We start from the raw sequence: 18,082 nt of genomic DNA, 5'->3' as shown, positions 1-18,082 counted from the left end.
CAAATCTGTCTTTCCCACCTCAAAGATATCCAAACAAAAATCGCCAAACCGCCTGTCAACTCCATACAATTCCACTATTGCCCGGGTCCATTTCCTCAACTATTAAATGCGGTTAATAACAGGCCATTGCTTCAGAATTGTTGTGATGACTAAAGGAGAGAAAATACATGTAAAATGTATACCTCTATGCCTGGCATAACATGATTTTTGAAAGTTAAGCTATTTTTTATTTTTACTACTGAGAGATTCCAATACTTTAAAAATTATTTTCTACTTTAGTCCCACTTTGCCCATTCCCCAAGAATTAATAGAACTATTAGTAAGGATGGAGGAGGAAGGGGATGCTCTGCTCACTAAGCAAGAAGCAACTTCTCCAGACAGATTCCCCAAGGTACTATCTGCTTCGAGGGTGGGATTCAAATGTTTAAGCCCATGACAATCATTTTATGACTTTAAGTCTGCTACTGTAACACATTTATACAGCCAAATTCTCAGCTGATAGAATCTCTTTTATCAAAGGTACTACTAAATCAAAACGAAGCCACCTAATTTGCATTTATTCACCTTTCCTCTAAGTACTCCAATGGGAAAGTTAAAAAACAATGAAATATAGTTAAAAGGGGAAGAGGAACAATGGAAACAGAAAACTGGCTTCAGAAAAATAACATAACCATTATATTGAGATGAATTGCTCCAACTACCAAAAATGTGACAATAAAATATTTATCCATTGATAAGGTCACTCTATGAACAAAAGGCTTTGTTTGGGGGAGGTGGGGCCCACACTGGCCTGTTAGCTCACTTGGTTAAGAGCATGGTGCTGGTAAAACCAAGGTCAAGGGTTCAGATCCCTATGCCAGCCAGAAGCCAAAAACTAAATAAATAAAAGAGACACTAGGGAGACCATGTGGGGCATTAGTTATTACTGTTGCTGACTGTTATGAAAATAAACCCCTCTGTATGTCTGTAAGTATCACATAACCCAGAAGACAGACCAGCAAACTTGCCAATAACAAGAAATAAAATGAGATGAGCAATAAAATGAACAGCAGAATTAAATTACGTTGACAAGTCAGAATGCTGGGTTTAAAAATCAACATAAAACTGGAAGTTCAACAGAGTTTTTTAAAAATGTGGGAAACTGAGGGAAATGTGTTTGGAGGCAGTCAGAGAAATGTTTGCTGACTGCAAGCTTCATACGAACCACCAGAGAGACAGAAATACTAAAAAAAACAAAAAAAAAAGGTGTGGTCTTAGGCTACATTAACTACAGTACAATTTCCAGATCGCAGGACATTAAGTTCTGCTGCAAGCTGTCTGGTTAGAGCACAGCCTAATAACACCAAGGTCATGGGTTCGGACCCCCATACTGGCCAGACACCAAAAAAAAGTCCCACTGCACTCAAAACTGACCACACCAGATTTAGAGGACTAGGTGAGCTCTTTATTAGCACACTTTAAGAAGGACAATGATAAATGAGAGTGCATCCCATGAAGAGAATATTTTGGGAACCCTAGTCAAAGAAGTTCCCTGTCTCTGGAGATAAACAAGGCCTAGGTGATCCTCTGCAGGAGAAGCTATAAGGGGATGTGTAGCCTAGTCTCAGCTCCAAGATTTCAGTGTGGCACTGTTACCATATCGCAGCCTGGTAGTACCATCAACAAAAAACAGGCTAGGAGCATGATCAAAGCTGTTAGCAACTAATATTGCTACAAATATATATCACTGAAGAAGTTCCTAAGAGCATAAAGAGATACTGTACACTACAGGAACTTCATGAAAAATTACCAGAATCTGCAGTAATGCTTTGCTTTATAATCCAAAAACTCTGCCAAAGAACAACAATATTCAAATATCACTTGCCAGATATTGCCAACCCTACCTTATGACTTATACAACATTTTAGTTCTGATTCATATATTATGAGAATGGCACTCTGATATAGGGGAGGGACAATTCGGAATCCCAGGGCCAGAGTAACCATCTCATCACAAATAAAATGGTGGCTAACCAAGCAACTTGGCAGGGGGAACACTGCACAGGACTTTAATACTTTGTAAAGTTTATCAACTCCACCGAAATTATTTGGAAATTTTGAAAGTATATGGACTTACCCACTCAGAAAATGAGATCACAACATTCAGTGAGAATGTTTCAGTAACAGAAATACTGTGAGAGTTATGCACATAGTTTTTTATGTATATAACAAAGAATGTTTCTGGTAATCCATTAGAGAGAAAATTTAACAATATCAATTTCAGTATTAAGATTTGTGTTCTAAAGATCTCTGCCAATCAATTATAAAACATGGTTTCAAATGCTATTTGAAAGTAACAAAAAGTCTAGTAATATATAAAGTTTTGATTGGAAAATTTAAGTCAGTAGAAATCATGAAAGTACAAATACCTTTTGCTGTGACAGATCAAGTAGATTTTTAGTAAAGACAATACTGATTAGAGACCTAATGTAATGGAATTACCACAATGAATTGAAAGAATCACAAATAATATATCACGTTAATCTGGATACAAAGTGAGGAAAAAAGAGATAAAAGCATTATCATGACTACCATGAATGTGGTATATTGATAAATTATTTATTACGGCCTAGAACTAATTTGACATGCACAAATGTACCAATGATTAAGTACTAAAGGTGTCATCCAAAAACTCTAACTCAAGGGATCTTTCTTTCTCCACCTAATGAAAATAAAATAAATATGATATGAACAATTTACATTGCTTGCAGTTCCCAATGCTAATGGATTACTTTTCCAGCAATTCCAGCAAATTCTAAGTGTCCACAATTTCCCACCATTAATACTTAGGACAGTAAGAGCAGAAAATCTGTATGTGGCCTAGTAGAAAATTCTGATGTAAAACAAGAGCTTTTTATAATACCCAAATCTCCATTAGCTTAGACTTAATTAAAAAGTCTAATTTTTGTCAAAGGGGAAAGTGGTTATATGATCTTGTGGTGATTTTACATAAGGCAACTGTCACTTTTAAATATTTTAGATTTAAATTAAAGGAAAATGTGGCTTGTGACAGATACATTATGTAAGTACCAACCTTCCTATTACCATTTGAAGACATGACTTCACATATACATTGTCAAAAGGAATCCAGGACAATACAGATTATCAACTCTATTTTATAGATACTGGAAGTGAGACAAGAGAGTTTAAATGATGTACCCGAACATGGACCAGGGCAGAAAGTCTTTTTCATCTTTACTACTTTCTATTTTAAAACCTAAGACTATTTTAGAAGATCCCTGCTATAAGACATATTCTATTGAGGAAGGATAACCAAAAAAACCAAATCCTAGCCAACAGACATTCAGGTAATACGATGTATTTTTAACTAATCCCACTCCTCAAAACATTGTAAAAATTTTAAAAGATGTGATATTCACAAGTCTCCTAACAAAGGAAGTAAGTAAGAGCACTGGTCTCAGGCAGTTATGATGGTTTAATATAAGTGATATACAGTTTACAAAAATGAAAATCTAATACCTCCTAAAGCCGTCCTACCAGTGAGAGAGCTCCTGTCCAACACCCTGCAATGTTCTCTGCTATCAGGGCACATATTTAGTAAAAGAAAGTCTAAATTCATTTTTGTATCACAGGGGTTATAAACAGAATCCATGTCACAAAAGATGCCTAAGTTTTCTTGACTCTACTATGTAGAAGATCCAGATGTAACTCCTTGCACTTGGTGAACTGTCAAATACCCACAGAATGAAAACTAGACTACATAATAAAGTTGATAACTCCATCTATCCCTCTCTTCCAAAACCTATCCTCTCAAGGAATGTCCGCATGCTCTCTCAGGTAGGAAAAGATACTTTGTTTCACTTGCACAGACACCAACCCATGAACTTCCCTAAACTAGGTCCACCAGAATCTATCCCAGATAATATCAGCCTCTATTCCTTAAAGCTGGAAAACAAACTTTCCTCCATCTAGAGCTATCAACATGCCAAAGGTGACTTCACTGGCAACTGCTCTACATACAATTGTGGGAAAATAGCCTAAATGATTCATTTTCAGGAACAGCCTAACAAGAGTTGCTTGACTAACTTGTGGTGTGATAACCCCCTGAAAGTACACTTTCCTGAGGGTAACTTCTCAAGATGGTGGCTGGTCCCCTTGTTCTTTTTACTTCCTGATTCTTCTTCCTCCTCAGGACTTCTGGCGGGCCTTTTTGGCGGGCTTGTCCTGAGCCCACCCCTTTCCGCCACAGGGAAGGGGACAATAAATGCCTTATAAGGAAGTAGTAAAACACAGGCGACGTCCAGGAAGATTATATATCCCACAGTACTCAGCCAAGGAGGAACTGGGGGAGGGATTTGTGCACAAGGGAGTAAACTGCTTGCTGTAACCGCCCTGCGTGCGCCTGCCCAACAGACATCTGAATTTGCAAGGTTGCCATTAAAGCCTGTCTTCACCATACCTCGTGTCTCTGTGTCCGTTCCTTGGCACTGGACAGGTGAGGGCATTCCTCACAGCAATGGACTGCAATCTGGCTACAGGGTCTAAAACTCCTAAAATTTCACATCCTCTTTTCTAAATAGACTTATTACCCCCAGGGGTATCATAGTGTCCAGTAAGAAGAAATGTACACATATGACCCCAGGACATGACACAGCCCTTTCCCAGTTTTTTCTTTCTATCTCCCTCCTCTTTATTTAATTTTCCAGATCTTCAGTGTGAGAAACACTGCAATCACCCCCTCTTTCTTCTCCAGTTCCATCCACACCCATACAATTTTACCAATATTTTTCCTCCTCTGTGACTTCCAGAGGAGAAAAAATATTGGCAACTTTTTTTTTTTTTAACCTACGCCTCTCAGATTCAGAATACAAGGCCACCGCCCCCAACTCTCCCCAACACCATTTGCATCCACCTCACTCCTATCATCTCCCCAAGCCCAGACACGCTTGGACACTTTTTTTTGTGTGGCTGGCTAGTACAGGGATCCAAATCCCTGACCTTGGTGTTACCAAGCACCATGCTCTCTCAAGTGAGCTAACCAGCCAGCCTACCTTGGACACTCTTTAAAATAGCTGGTCTGGACTCTTCCCAGTTGTTAATGGCTTGAAAGATGAAGAAAGGCTGAGGAACTGTTCAAATCAAAGGCAACTAAAGAAAGACAGCACTGTGTTACCCTGGATTGGATTCTATACCTGGAAAAAAAGAAAGTTGCTATGAAGGACATTATTGGGAAGCTGACAAAATCAGAGCATGGAATAAAAAATACTGCATTAACAATAATTTCCTGAATGTAATAGCTGTGCTATAAATTCATAAGAGATTTCTCTTGTTTTTTAGAAACATACATTGAACCATTAAGGAATTCAGAAGCACCACTTCTATAAGCTACTCTTGAACAGGCTGGGGAGAAAAGTGTGTGTGTAAATATATTTATCTACAAATATATATACACACACACAGTGCAAGCAAATGTGGTAAAGTGTTAAAAATTGGTGAATCTGGGTAAAGGGTATAGGAAGTTATTTTTAATTATTCTTTAAGTTTATCTTTTGAAAAGATTTCAAAATAAAAAGTTCTTTTTTTAAAAAGCCCTTTGACAGGACACAAAGGAAACTTTTCAGTTCATTCTCTTGACTATTGTGACACTTTATAAATGTATACATGTCAAGACTTAATCAAATTGTACTGTTTACACACACACACACACACAACACACACCCTTCAGTCTTCCTGGGTGCTCTCACAACTTGTATCTCAACAAACCTTGTCACCACAGGGCCCTCTCATCTACTTTCTGCACTCTTCCCCCATCCTCCCACAATCCCGAAGAGCTCACTATACTTTCTGAGCTTATCCTCTGTTTTTTTTGTTGTTGTTCATGCTACTACTACTTCCTGGAAAAGGGACAGGGGAATTTGGATTCACACCATCTAGAGTCAAATCTCAGTTGTGACAAATCACATGTTCAGATAGAAGCCCAGTTTCCTCATCTGTGAAATGGGGACACAGCCACCTACTGACGACAGGTACAAATGGGAACTGGCAGGGTAGGTGGTTGTGAAGATGAAGTTAACAGAAGTGGAACATATAGAAGTATCTTGTAAACTGAAATAATACAAAATACTGTTGAGTGCCATTACCTCCACTCATTTAAAGCCCTGCAGGCTCAACCTTCTTCCCAAAGTTGTCCCTGGATTCACACAGTACTACTATAGATGCCTTGTGGATCTACCACAATTACTCACAAATGTATCTTGGGACTAAGATACACTCATGCAAACTCTTCAAGGGCAAGTCCTCCGTATGCCTCATCTTCATGTGCCAGCCCAAAGCCTTGCTCTTCGTAGAAGCTCAATATTTGAATTCAATAATGTACTGAACTACAATGATTAGACCGTAATGGTAAAGAGGCACGGCCAACAAATGGCAATGAGTAGCTAAAACAATGAGTTTTAAAACTGCTTAAGTCTTCACAACCTGTAGAGCTATATGAAGTATATGGACGTTGGGCCAACCCACAGTGGCCCTGCCTTCTCAGACCTGGTTGTGGGCCTTGGCTAAAACCTGGGAAGAGACCACAGATCCAAAGTTTCACCATGGGGCACTGGGTTATATAAGAGGAAGCTACAGATGAGAAGCTTCAGGGTTAGTAAATGTGTGCTAGTGGAGTAAGTATCAATCATTCTGAAACCAGAGGACCTAGAATGAAGGTGGAAACTGGCAGTCAGGAAGGCTCTGGAAAGAACAAGTAGCCAAGTTTATGCTTTTCTTGTGCCCAGCACTCAAGCCCATCAACAGATAGTTGATAAGAACCTTTAATTACATCACATTCAGAATTTTTAACAAAATAATGTCCACCACTTTTTTAAAAATTGATAACATCTTCCATCTTTGTACCTCCAGAAAGTAAGAGGAGGTTTAAAATGTAAGTAGCTAAACCAGGAACACCAATCCTTCCATAACGCTAAGCATTTTATTCTAGGAATTCAAGTACTGCTATTAAACAGCAAGGGGAACTGAAACCCTGAGAATCTCTGATTACACAGAGTATCTGGGTGTACTTTACACACATGCAAGCCAGGGGAATCCTTCAAAATGGTGTGGGGCTATTCTTTTTGATCGTACTGAAGAGCAAAACTTATTTGTCAACACTGGAAAAACCAGGAAAGGCTTGCCGTTTAGTGATTGGTCCAGCAAATGAGGAAAGAGCCTAAAACTATTTTTCCCTTGAAGTGTTGCGAAGCCTACATGCTTTGATAATACCACTGTCATTTTCTTTGTTCATATCTTTTCAATTTCTTAAATGGGAGGTACATTGCCTTGAGGTACAACACCAAGACTTCCTTGGGGCAACACTGTACCTGGTATGTGGTTCAGAATAAGAAGGGAAGGGACAATGTCTTCACGCAGGTAGGATGACTTCCACATCCCAAAGAGGTTTACTGAGCTGCAGGGGAATTTTCTGCCTAACATAAGTTATGTGGTGGAGGTGGATAAGTGAGAAAAAAATGAAGCCATCATGGCGAATAAAGGAAAGTGAAATGGACATAAAATCATCATTGCCAAAGTCTTTCTTCCTGTGTTCTCAATCACGCAGCAACAAGAGAGGCCGGACTTGGGGTCCTGCGAGATGGCAGAGTAGCAGCTTTGTAGAAGACAATAAATCCCTACTAAAAATTTTACGCTCCAACTTTTCAGCATAACCAAAACAGACCTAACAAGTGGAGCCTAAGTTTAGAGCCACCATTCCATAAATATGAATGAGACCTCACAGCATATACCAAAATTAACTCAATGGATCAAAGACTTAAATGTAAGAATTAATACTATTAAACTCTTAGAAGAAAAGATAAAGTTTAATTAATACTATTAAACTTTTAGAAGATAGGCATAAATCTTTGTGATCCCAGATTAGGTAAATGGTTTCTTAGATATGATACCAAAAGCACAAGCAACAACAATAACAAAAAAAATAGATAAACCATACTTCATCAAATTTAAAAACTGTTGTGCTTCAAAGGACACTACCATCATTTGTACACCCTTGTTCACAGCAGCATGATTCACAATAGCCAAGGAGTAAAAGCAACCCAAGTGTCCACTGACAGATGAATAAACAAGACGTGATAGATAGATATACACACACACACACATTTACATATACATACACACACACAATGGAATATGGCACGTGCTGCAACATGGGTAAACCTTCAGGACTTTGTACTAAGTCTTCAAGCAGTCACAAAAGCACAAATACTGTATGATTCCACACATACCAAGTACCTAGAGTGGTCAAATTCAAAGGGACAGAAAGCAGAATGGTGGCTGTCAGGGGATAGGGGGAGGAGGGAATGGGGAGTTATTGTGTAATGGGTACAGAGTTTCAGTTTTGCCAGATGAAAAGAATTCTGGAGATGGATGGTGGTGATGTGTTGCACAACAATGTGAAAGCACTTAATGCCACTGAACACTACATTTAAAAGTGGTTAACACAGTATATTTTGTTATGTGTAACTACAATTTTAAAAAAGAAAAGGAAAAAAGGACATCACCACCAAAAAAGTGAAAAGATAACCCACAGAATGAGAAAATTATTTGCAAATCATACATATGATAAAAGACTTGTACCTAGAATATATAAAAAACTCTTAAAACTCAGTAATAAAAGGACAAATAACAGTTTAAAAATGGGCAAAGAATCTGTATATTTCTCTAAAGATATACAAACAGCCAATAAGCACATGAAAAGATGTTCAACATCATTTGCCATCAGAAAAATTGGAAAACAAATCCACAATGAGATATCACTTCACACCGACAAGACAGATGTTATCGAGGATGTGGAGAAATTAGAATACTCATACTCTGCATGGTAGGAACATAAAATGGTACAATCACTTTGGAGAACAGTTCCTTAAAAGGTTAAACATGTATTACCATATGACTCAGCAATTTCACTTCTAGGAATACACCCAAACCAAGAGAAATGAAAACATGTGCACACAAAAAAACTATACATGAATGATCACAGCAACATTATTCATAATGGCAATAATTCCAGAAAGGGGGACAACTCAAATCTCCATCAACTCAAATGGATAAATAAAATGTAGTATTTCCATATAATGGAATATTATTTGGTAAGAAAAAATAATGAAGTACTGATACAACATGGATGAATCTTGAAAATGTTATGCTAAGTGAAAGAAGCCACTCAGAAAAGATCACATACTGTATGATGCTATTTATGTGATATGTGTCCAGAAGAGGCAAATCCATAAACACAGAAAGTTGATAAGTAGATGCCTAGGTCTGAAGAGTGGGAGGGAACAGGGAATGATTGATAATGGGTATGCATTTCTTTGCAGATGATGAAAATGTTCAAAAATTGATCATGGTGATAGTTGTACAACTCTGTGAATACACTAAAACCACTGAATTGTCCTCTTTAAGCAGGTAAGTTGTATGGTATGTGAATTATATCCCAATAAAGTTGCTTTGAAAAAATATGAATGTGCATGTCTTTATCCATTCCATACCTAAAAAATACCTAGTAACAGTAACTTTCTGAATGACAAAGGAAAGAATTCACAAGTCTTAAAATAAATGATAGGAACTCTTCCCTCATCACAGGCGCACATCAGTGGAAAAGCATGCTATACATATTGTGCCAAACACCCAGGGTCATAAAAATAAAGTTACAAAGCACTGGACCAAACAAAGCACTCACTACTATCAAGGTTGGGAACTTAATTATGAAAAGTTTTACACCTACTCTCTTAATGAACTATTTTACAATCTAATACTTGACAACTGTTCTTGAACATCAAGCTGTGAGCCCACATGATAGGTGTATGACAGGATACCAAGATTGGATATTCTATAGCTGTGTGACTTTACAGTGAAATTTAAAGAAGTTTCACTTTTTTAATAAAATTGTTCATGACAAAGTTCCTTTAGAGTTTTCCCAATAACACCACAAAGCTTTGCTTTGTGTTGGGGTAATCTGTAACAGAGGACTCAGCAATTTAACTGGTTCATATCTACACAACTATGTACAAGCACATATAATTGCCTTGCTGCAAAGATAACAAACCTCACTTATATACTCACAAATGAACAGTCCCATGTTCAATAAAGTGAACACAAACCTAAGAAGCAAAGGAGAACACACACAATTTGTAAGTAACTCTAAGTGTATGATTTTAAAAAGTGGCTTTGGTCCAATTTCTCAAAAAAAATTAAAAAGAAAAAAAAAAAAACCTCTACAAATTCAACGTCAATTTCGCATCATTCACTAAAATCTAAGACTCTATGCCTAAATTCATATCATTTACAATTCATAACAATTAAATATATAAAACATCTACCTTGTCAGGCATCTGACATTGTTTTATCTGCCTGAAATTAAGTATCAGATGTCAGAAATGCATCAAAAGAACCTTTCAATAAAGAAACCATAAGGCCTAATTCCACATTAACTAATCAAAAAAAAGTTTAGGAAAAATACTGGTCCCCATTCATTGTTCCTCCTAGGAAGAAAGAAGATAAGAAGTGTGACAGAATTTGGATGTGTTGTCCCCCCCAAACTCATGCAGAAATCTTATCCCCAATGTGACAGCAGCCATTGAGTCATGGGGGCAGATCTCTCATGAATGGATTAATGCTCTCCCTAGGTGGGGGGATTAATGAGTGAGTTCTCGCTCTATTAGCTCCCTCCCCCCTCCCCCTTCTCTCTCCCCCTCTCACCATGTGATCTGCTTGTACCTGCCGGCTGCCTGCAGCTTTCCCCCATGAGTAGAAGCAGCCTCAGGCCCACACCAGAAGCAGCTGTCCCAGAATAGCAAGCCAAATAAACCTCTGTTCTTTATAAATTACCCAGTCTCAGGTATTTCTGCTACAGCGACACAAAACAGACTAATACAATGTGAACTTAGCATGATAAAATTTTTCTGTAGGCTACTAAGAAGAACCATTACATCACAACCTTCTTTTAATATTTAGGAAAAAATTCAATTAACTGTTTCTAATAAAAAGCCCTTTAACACAGAAAGACAACTTTTAAAGACCTACTTCATGGTTTAATACTGCAATCCATGGGGAAGAGAAACAGGCATTACTTACACTGCTAAGGTTGTTCAAAAAAAAAATCGTCATCCTGGTCAGTTTTGTTTTTACTTAGCTTCATAATCTGCTTGTCAAACACTATTGGAATGAATACCCTGCTAAGACTACAATGAAAATTTTTTCACCATGACTCTGGCAGAGTATTTTTACAGATGAAAATTTAGAAGATGTCATGTCTGGGCAATCCCTTAAACTAAATTTCTCACCTCTAATCACTGCTCTCTACAACTGGGCAGGGCTGGTCCCTCCTGCAGGAAGGGCCTCTGGAAAGTCAGGCACACCCTCTCTACTGAGGGCCTACCCTGCTCTCTCAGGGGCCTGACATTGGTCCCAGCCATCACGATGAGCTATACGTGAACCACTGCCCCCTCCCTGGGTACCCAATACATGCACATCACATACCCACAGCAGCACATGTCTGTAGAAAAAGCAGTAGGGTCAGTTAAACCTCTGCCACAACAAGCTATACAACTTTGAGCAAGTTCCTCTACATCTCTGGGTCTCTATTTCCTTGCCTGTAAAATGGTGATGGTAATATCTACCTTGAAAGGTTGCTGTGAGAATGAAATAACGTCTACAACTAGCCTAGCACAGTACCTGGCCCCGAGTACAAGCTGAATAAATGATAGTAATTATGAATAATGGCATTTCTTCAACACTGACTCTACTCTGTGCCAGGCATTTAAAGCACCTTATACTTATTAAGTCATGTAGTTCCCACAACAACACCAGATCATTATTACCCCAATTTATAAGTGAGGAAACTGAGGCATAAAGATTAAGGACTTCACTCACAAGGGAGGAAGTCTGGATTCAAAATCAGACAGAAACATCCCTAGCTCAACACAGGTGGCAGTAAGCAGTGGCTATTGATCCTAGTATAAAAGCTTACAAAAGGTCTCTGCTAAGATTTCACCCTTGACCTTAGTCTTCCTATCTATCAAATTTTAACCAATTCAAAAAACATCAGCCTCCTATTTTCTGCCCTCTATGTATATTTTGTTCTATGCAAAAGTAATAATAGCTACCATTTATAAAACACTTCCTAAACACCAAGCACTGCTCTAGAACACATTTCGTAATTTTTTAATTCTCACAACAACCAATAAGAGTTACTATTTACGTTTTTCAGATGAGAAAAGTGCAGCGCAGTGAGTTCAACTGCCCAAATGACAAAGTTGCTAAGTATTGAAAGCACCCCAGCAATGTAACTGGCAAAACCCAAGCTCTTAATTACTCTAGTATACTGACTACCTCAGACTACTAACTTTACGGGAATAACTGGTTATTTAGTTAACCAATACCATATATTTCAGAAAAGGTTTGTGTTCATCTGTAAATCGCAGATTAATTACAAATAAGACTAAAATTTTGGAAGCACCACACTTAGGGTCATTTCCAAGTTGCAGTACACATCTAACCACCAACAGTTCACTATTTAGTGAACAATGATATATTGCCAACTTTAAACTTTTTGTATTTTAAAAAATTCTTGAAATTTGGTTTTCTGCCAGCAGAGTTCAGTGCCAGAGAAGACTGGAATATTGTGAAGGGTTCTTTCCCTTTCTGAATTTAGGAACGGCAAGAACTGGTTTAGCCCTTCATGTTTAAGTGAACTAAGTCAGGCACAGAAAGACAAATACCTGAGTTAGCTGGTTAGCTCATCTGGTTAGAGCATGGTGTTATAACACCAAGGTCAAGAGTTCTGTTCCCTGTATCGGCCAGCTGCCAAAAAAAAAAAAAAGATAAATACTGCATAATCTTACTCATATGGGGAATCCAAAAAAATAAAGTGGGTCTCATAGAAGTAGAGAGTAGAATAATGGTTACCGGAGGCTGATGGGGGAGGAGAGGTGGATTAATAGGTACAAAACCATGCTATCTACCATAAGTGAATCACTGTGTAGCATATGTACTGTGTACCCGACAGATATGTACAAGTAAATGTTAAAATAAAAAAATAAAGGATTATAGAAAGCTGGTGGGGGGGCAGGATTGGTTTACAATTAGTTTAACATAATGACAGCAGTGAACCAGATCATTTAATTTAAGAACCTGGTAATTTAAAAGTGTGAATTAAAAAAACACTTGAAAACCTCTGGCGTCACCATCATCACCATCATCATAACAAGATAACATATAGGAACATTAAAGTAAAAGGACGTATGAAAACATAATATGAAAAATAAATTATTTTTACTTCCCCTCAAAAAACCGTAATTTGTTACCTTTTAACTGTCTGTTTCATGCCCATCATGGGTGAGGAACTATACTCAGGTGTTTCCAGGGACCAATTAGAAGCAAATAGAAAACTGCCCTAAAGAGCTTGCAATCTGATGAGATATGGGGGTAAGAGACTAACACATGACAAGTTCCCTGAGAAATCACACCTGTTATGGGGAGTCAAAGAAAGAGACCCCATTCAACTGGGGAGGAAATCAAGACAAGTTTTGTGAAGGAGGAAGAGGCAATCAGGGAGGAGGAGGGGGTGAGGGAAGAGGAGGAGGGAGGAGCTCCCTGCATAAAGGTATGAACAAACAAGCCTGGGAGACACCAGGCAAAGCACTTGGCCAACATACACCCCAGGGACCTAGGATTTCAGAAGGCAGCAAGGGTCCTAAGAAAACACATGCCCTCTTGTGACAGTGATGAGGAGGGATGCAAACTCTATATTTATGCCAGGCTGAGGGCACAGGGAGCATAAGAAATTTTGAAATGGAAGTAAGTAGGGAAGGGGCAGCTCACCACCTCAGTAACTGCAAAACAATAGCTGGGACCATAAAAAGGGAAGCGAGGGATATGAAGAAGGTTCAAGAAAGCCAGGGGAGCAACTATATCATCTCTTCACAGAGGTCACAAGCCTCTGGGCTGATGGAATACAGGAGGTCTGACCCTCTGACAGTCTAGCCCTGCATGGCTCTCCCAGAGAGAGAGTGATCTGCCAGCAGCCCAGAGCCCTACACCACTCCTCTAACTTAAGGTGCAGTAAATAGAGATAGTAGTAACTAAGTTAGGAATTCTCTCACTTGTATGTTTCAAATGTTTAAAGTCACTCAGTAAACACGAAATAAAGGAATTTTAGTGGACAAAAAAAGTAGAGTAATTCTGCCTAATGCAGGGTTTCTCAACCTCCCAACATTGACATTTGGGGCCGGATAATTCTTTATTGTGGGAAGTGGGTCCTGTGCACTATATGATGTTTAGCAGCATCTCTGGTCTCTAATCACTAGATGCCAGTAGCAAACCACCACCGCTCCCCACCTCCCAACCTCACGTTATAACAACTAAAAATGTTTCCTGAATTGCCAAAGTCCCAGGGTGTGGGGGGGGGGGCAAAAAAACCCAGTTAGGACCACTGCCCCAGTCTTGTATAGAGGAAGAATGTAGAAATACTTAGAATTTTTCCTTTCTCCCTTCTATCTGAAAAGTCTCTGCAAATTAAGGACAGGTAAGACAGCAACCTTTGTCTTATGTGGCAACCCCTATCTTTTAACCCTCACAACAATCCCACGAAGTACTTTTCTCATTTTACATAAGAAGAAACCTATACTTAGAAGTGAACTAGTCCAACTTAAGTTCAGCAAGCTTGAATGGTTTTGGTGAAAATACTAAAGGTTCTAAACACTACAGGACTTCTGCCCCAAGGAGCCCTTTTACTTAAGTAAACAGAAATTCGACTATTTTAAAACAAATATTAATAACCCTGTAGATAATCCTATGCTAAAATGACACAAGTGCTGTCCATCTATTAAGAATCATTTACTCAAAAAAAGGCTAATGCGCCACCACTTCATACAAGCAACATATGTAAAGGGAGTTAAAACAAAGAATTGCTATAGGCTAACATGATTTTTTTTTTGAGTTTTTTAAATTTTAATACAGTTCAAATCAGTGTCTCAGATTCATTTCAGCTCCTTCACTGCCAAACCTGGGGTCCGGGACTGCTTCAATTTCTCTGCCTTCTCTTTGTCTGTTATGACCAAGGTAAAAGGTATCTGCTGCATCGAACTTTAAACTTCACATTATCCTTACTTTTCTTGATCTTGACAGATCTGGCATCCTTTTGCCTGGCCATGTGCAGAGAGTCCTTGATTTCCTCAATTTTCCAAGGCATGGCTACCAGGTACACAGAAACAGGGCGCCAATGGCACCGGGCTGTGGATGGCCCTGGACTACTCCCACTTCCCAGCGTACCACTCAAGAGACACTCACAGCCTAACACAATTTTTTTAAAGGATATATGGGAAAGAGAGGGAAGATGAAGATTATTTGGAAGCAGGTTGTAAGCCAAGCAATATCTGAGTCTGAAACCCATGCCATTGCCTCTGAACCACATTGTCTCTCTCCACGCACCTTCCAAAGCAAAACTAAAAGACTTTCCCAATGGGGGGACTCTTGGGAGTTACACAGGCTGACGGTCAAGTAAAAGGGGCAGCTTTGGCATCCCACACCCTGATTCTCAGGCCCAGCAACTCTAGGAGGGTGGTCAGAGCAGGTCACTTAGCCCCTCTTGGCCTCAGTTTCCTGTCCATGCAATGAAGATAGTATTGAATGGTAAGGACTGACCAGCACTTAGTAAAATGTAGATGACAGCTTGAGAATTTCATTTTGTCCCTGTCCCTTAGTTGAGGGCTCAGTAGCCTTCCTAAAGCTTAAGCTCACTGCAAGAAGAAAGTCTTTTCTGTCCAAATAGGTGTTTGTTATTTCTATCTGTCAACCCTACAGCGTCAACCCGAACACATCCATCCCCCTGTAAAAGGAAGTACTTTTCCTCCATCTTCTACGCAGTAAGCAGAGGGTGACAGAACAAATAGTAGAGCCAATGAGTCCACCCATCCATCTGGTGAGGAAACCATGGAATGACACTGCTTTGCCACACAGTAAGCCATGACTGGGTCACTTGATCATCTCCTCCCAAACATTCATTAATCTTCACCACAAATGCACCGAATTTTTACCCTCGGAGGACATGAAAATTCATTATCCCAAAAGCTCACTGTATCAAAATACTTTTTCATCTTTAAGGGTCTAGTTAACTAGCTGGATGAACCAGTAAGACTATCTTTGGACTGTCAGTATGTGCACTGTTTAGACTGCTAATTAACTCATTATCTGTTAATTTTATTTGACCTTAGTTATTTCCAATTTTAAATTGAAGTCCTAGTTTTTTTCTCTAAGACTCCAAAGATAATCATTCTCTTTGGTGTAGCAAAGTGGTTAAGAGTCAGAGATCAAGACTAAAAGCCACTGACATCTTGGTTCCATCACTTATTGTGGGACATTGGACAAGTTACTTAGGTTTCTGTCTCAGTTTCCCCATCTACAAAGTAGGGATAGTACTATATACTGTACACATTTATGAGATTAACTAACACATAAAAAGCACTTACAGCAGAGCCTGGCAAGTTAAGTACACAATAAATATCAGCTACTTTTTATAGCTACTATAATTTCACTGCTCTGAATAATAGGTAAAATTCTATAGATTTCTCTTTTTGCACATTCCTAAGAATTGCTGGGATATGTAGTAAGTACAACCATAGTCTGTCATCTTCACCTTTGCACTAGGCAACTGTTCTCCTCAAAGGCATCTCTCATGCCTGTTACCACAAACTTGGCAAACTTATCCATTTGGAATCCTTACATGATCAGCTCAGCCCTGTCTCACTGCCTGGCACATAAAAGGCCCTCAAACCTAATTCCACCCTCTTCCCCTCTCTTTAACAGTATAACTGATCCCCAAGTTCAACACTTCTTGAATCCAATATTCTCTCAAGGAGGAGAACCTGAAAACCATAAACTGCATCTTCATTTCAAAAACCTTAATGCTTCTATTAAAAGTGTGTGTTGCTTAAAATGTGAAAAATGAGGAAAAATATAAAGAAAAAATAACTTACCCATACTACATACAATCCAAATACAACCCACCAGTAACACCTAGGTATATTTCCTCCCAGGTATAGCGATACAAAACCAAAGATACTTCACACAAAATCATATAAAAACTGATTCTCATTATGTTCTGTTCTTTGTGCTGCCAGGTATTTCTCCATCCCATCAGAAGTTCTTCCAAAACACAAAAACAATACAAGTCTCACAGAGTACCCTTATCAAAACTGCTACAGAATTACCAGGAAAGTTAGGTAAGATAGGTCTAGTTGAGTGTTTCGGTGCTTTCTTTGATTACGAACTTTGTTATCTAAAAATGTTCCATATACTCATGAAGTCCATAAGTAAAAAAATGAAAGCCCCAGACTCTAAGGTCCTCTGAATTTTAAGTTGAAGTGTTTGGGCTAATGCTAAAATATATAATATGGCATAATTACATAGCTCTGAGCACCCCAACTCGTCCTACAAGTACTTCCCAGAAGTATCATTAACCCCATTTCACAGATGAAGAAGCTAGTGCAGCAGTGACACACCTGTCTAAATATGAATGATCAGATTGCCAATCTAGAGACAGAATCAAAGATTCCTAATATTTACAGCAAAATTACAGACCTGGGTTGTTAGGCTGAGGACATTATAAAAAGCAAATTCCAGACAGAATTCTGATTAGTTCTGAAGTGACCCCAACATCAGTTTTGGAACACTCTGGTAATCTAAGGACATCCCCCCAGGGCATGTTAGAAAACATTTTCAACCAGCACCTTTTGTCCAAAAATCTCCAAGCATGTTTTGTAGACACTGGCACTTGCTGGCCACTTATCATTGTCCAAAATTACAGGTGGGGAAATTGAGACTAAGGAAATTGAAACACACATCCCCAATAATCCGTGATTAAGACAGGACTAAACACTTCCTTTCCCACTTCACCCCACTCCAAAGAGCCAAGTAGGCAAAACTTCCATGTGGACTAAGTGGGGACTTTGTTGCCTCAAACAGAAAAGGAAAAGTTATTGGAAGGGGAAAATGGGGTGGGGGAATGAAAGGAGGACCAATTAGAAGCCAGA

General features: G+C 38.8%; 1 protein-coding gene and 1 pseudogene across 1 annotated transcript in view; both read right to left on the bottom strand.

The window, feature by feature from the left end:
• FOXO1 (forkhead box O1) overlaps positions 1 to 18,082 on the bottom strand; it is a 96,991-nt gene that overhangs the window by 60,669 nt on the left and 18,240 nt on the right. The window lies entirely within an intron of this gene.
• LOC103597249 lies at positions 15,032 to 15,243 on the bottom strand (annotated as a pseudogene).

Source organism: Galeopterus variegatus, unplaced genomic scaffold (genome assembly GCF_000696425.1).
Source record: "Galeopterus variegatus unplaced genomic scaffold, G_variegatus-3.0.2 Scaffold2253, whole genome shotgun sequence".
Taxonomy (NCBI): Eukaryota; Metazoa; Chordata; class Mammalia; order Dermoptera; family Cynocephalidae; genus Galeopterus; species Galeopterus variegatus.
This window is presented reverse-complemented; position numbering and strand designations above follow the sequence as displayed.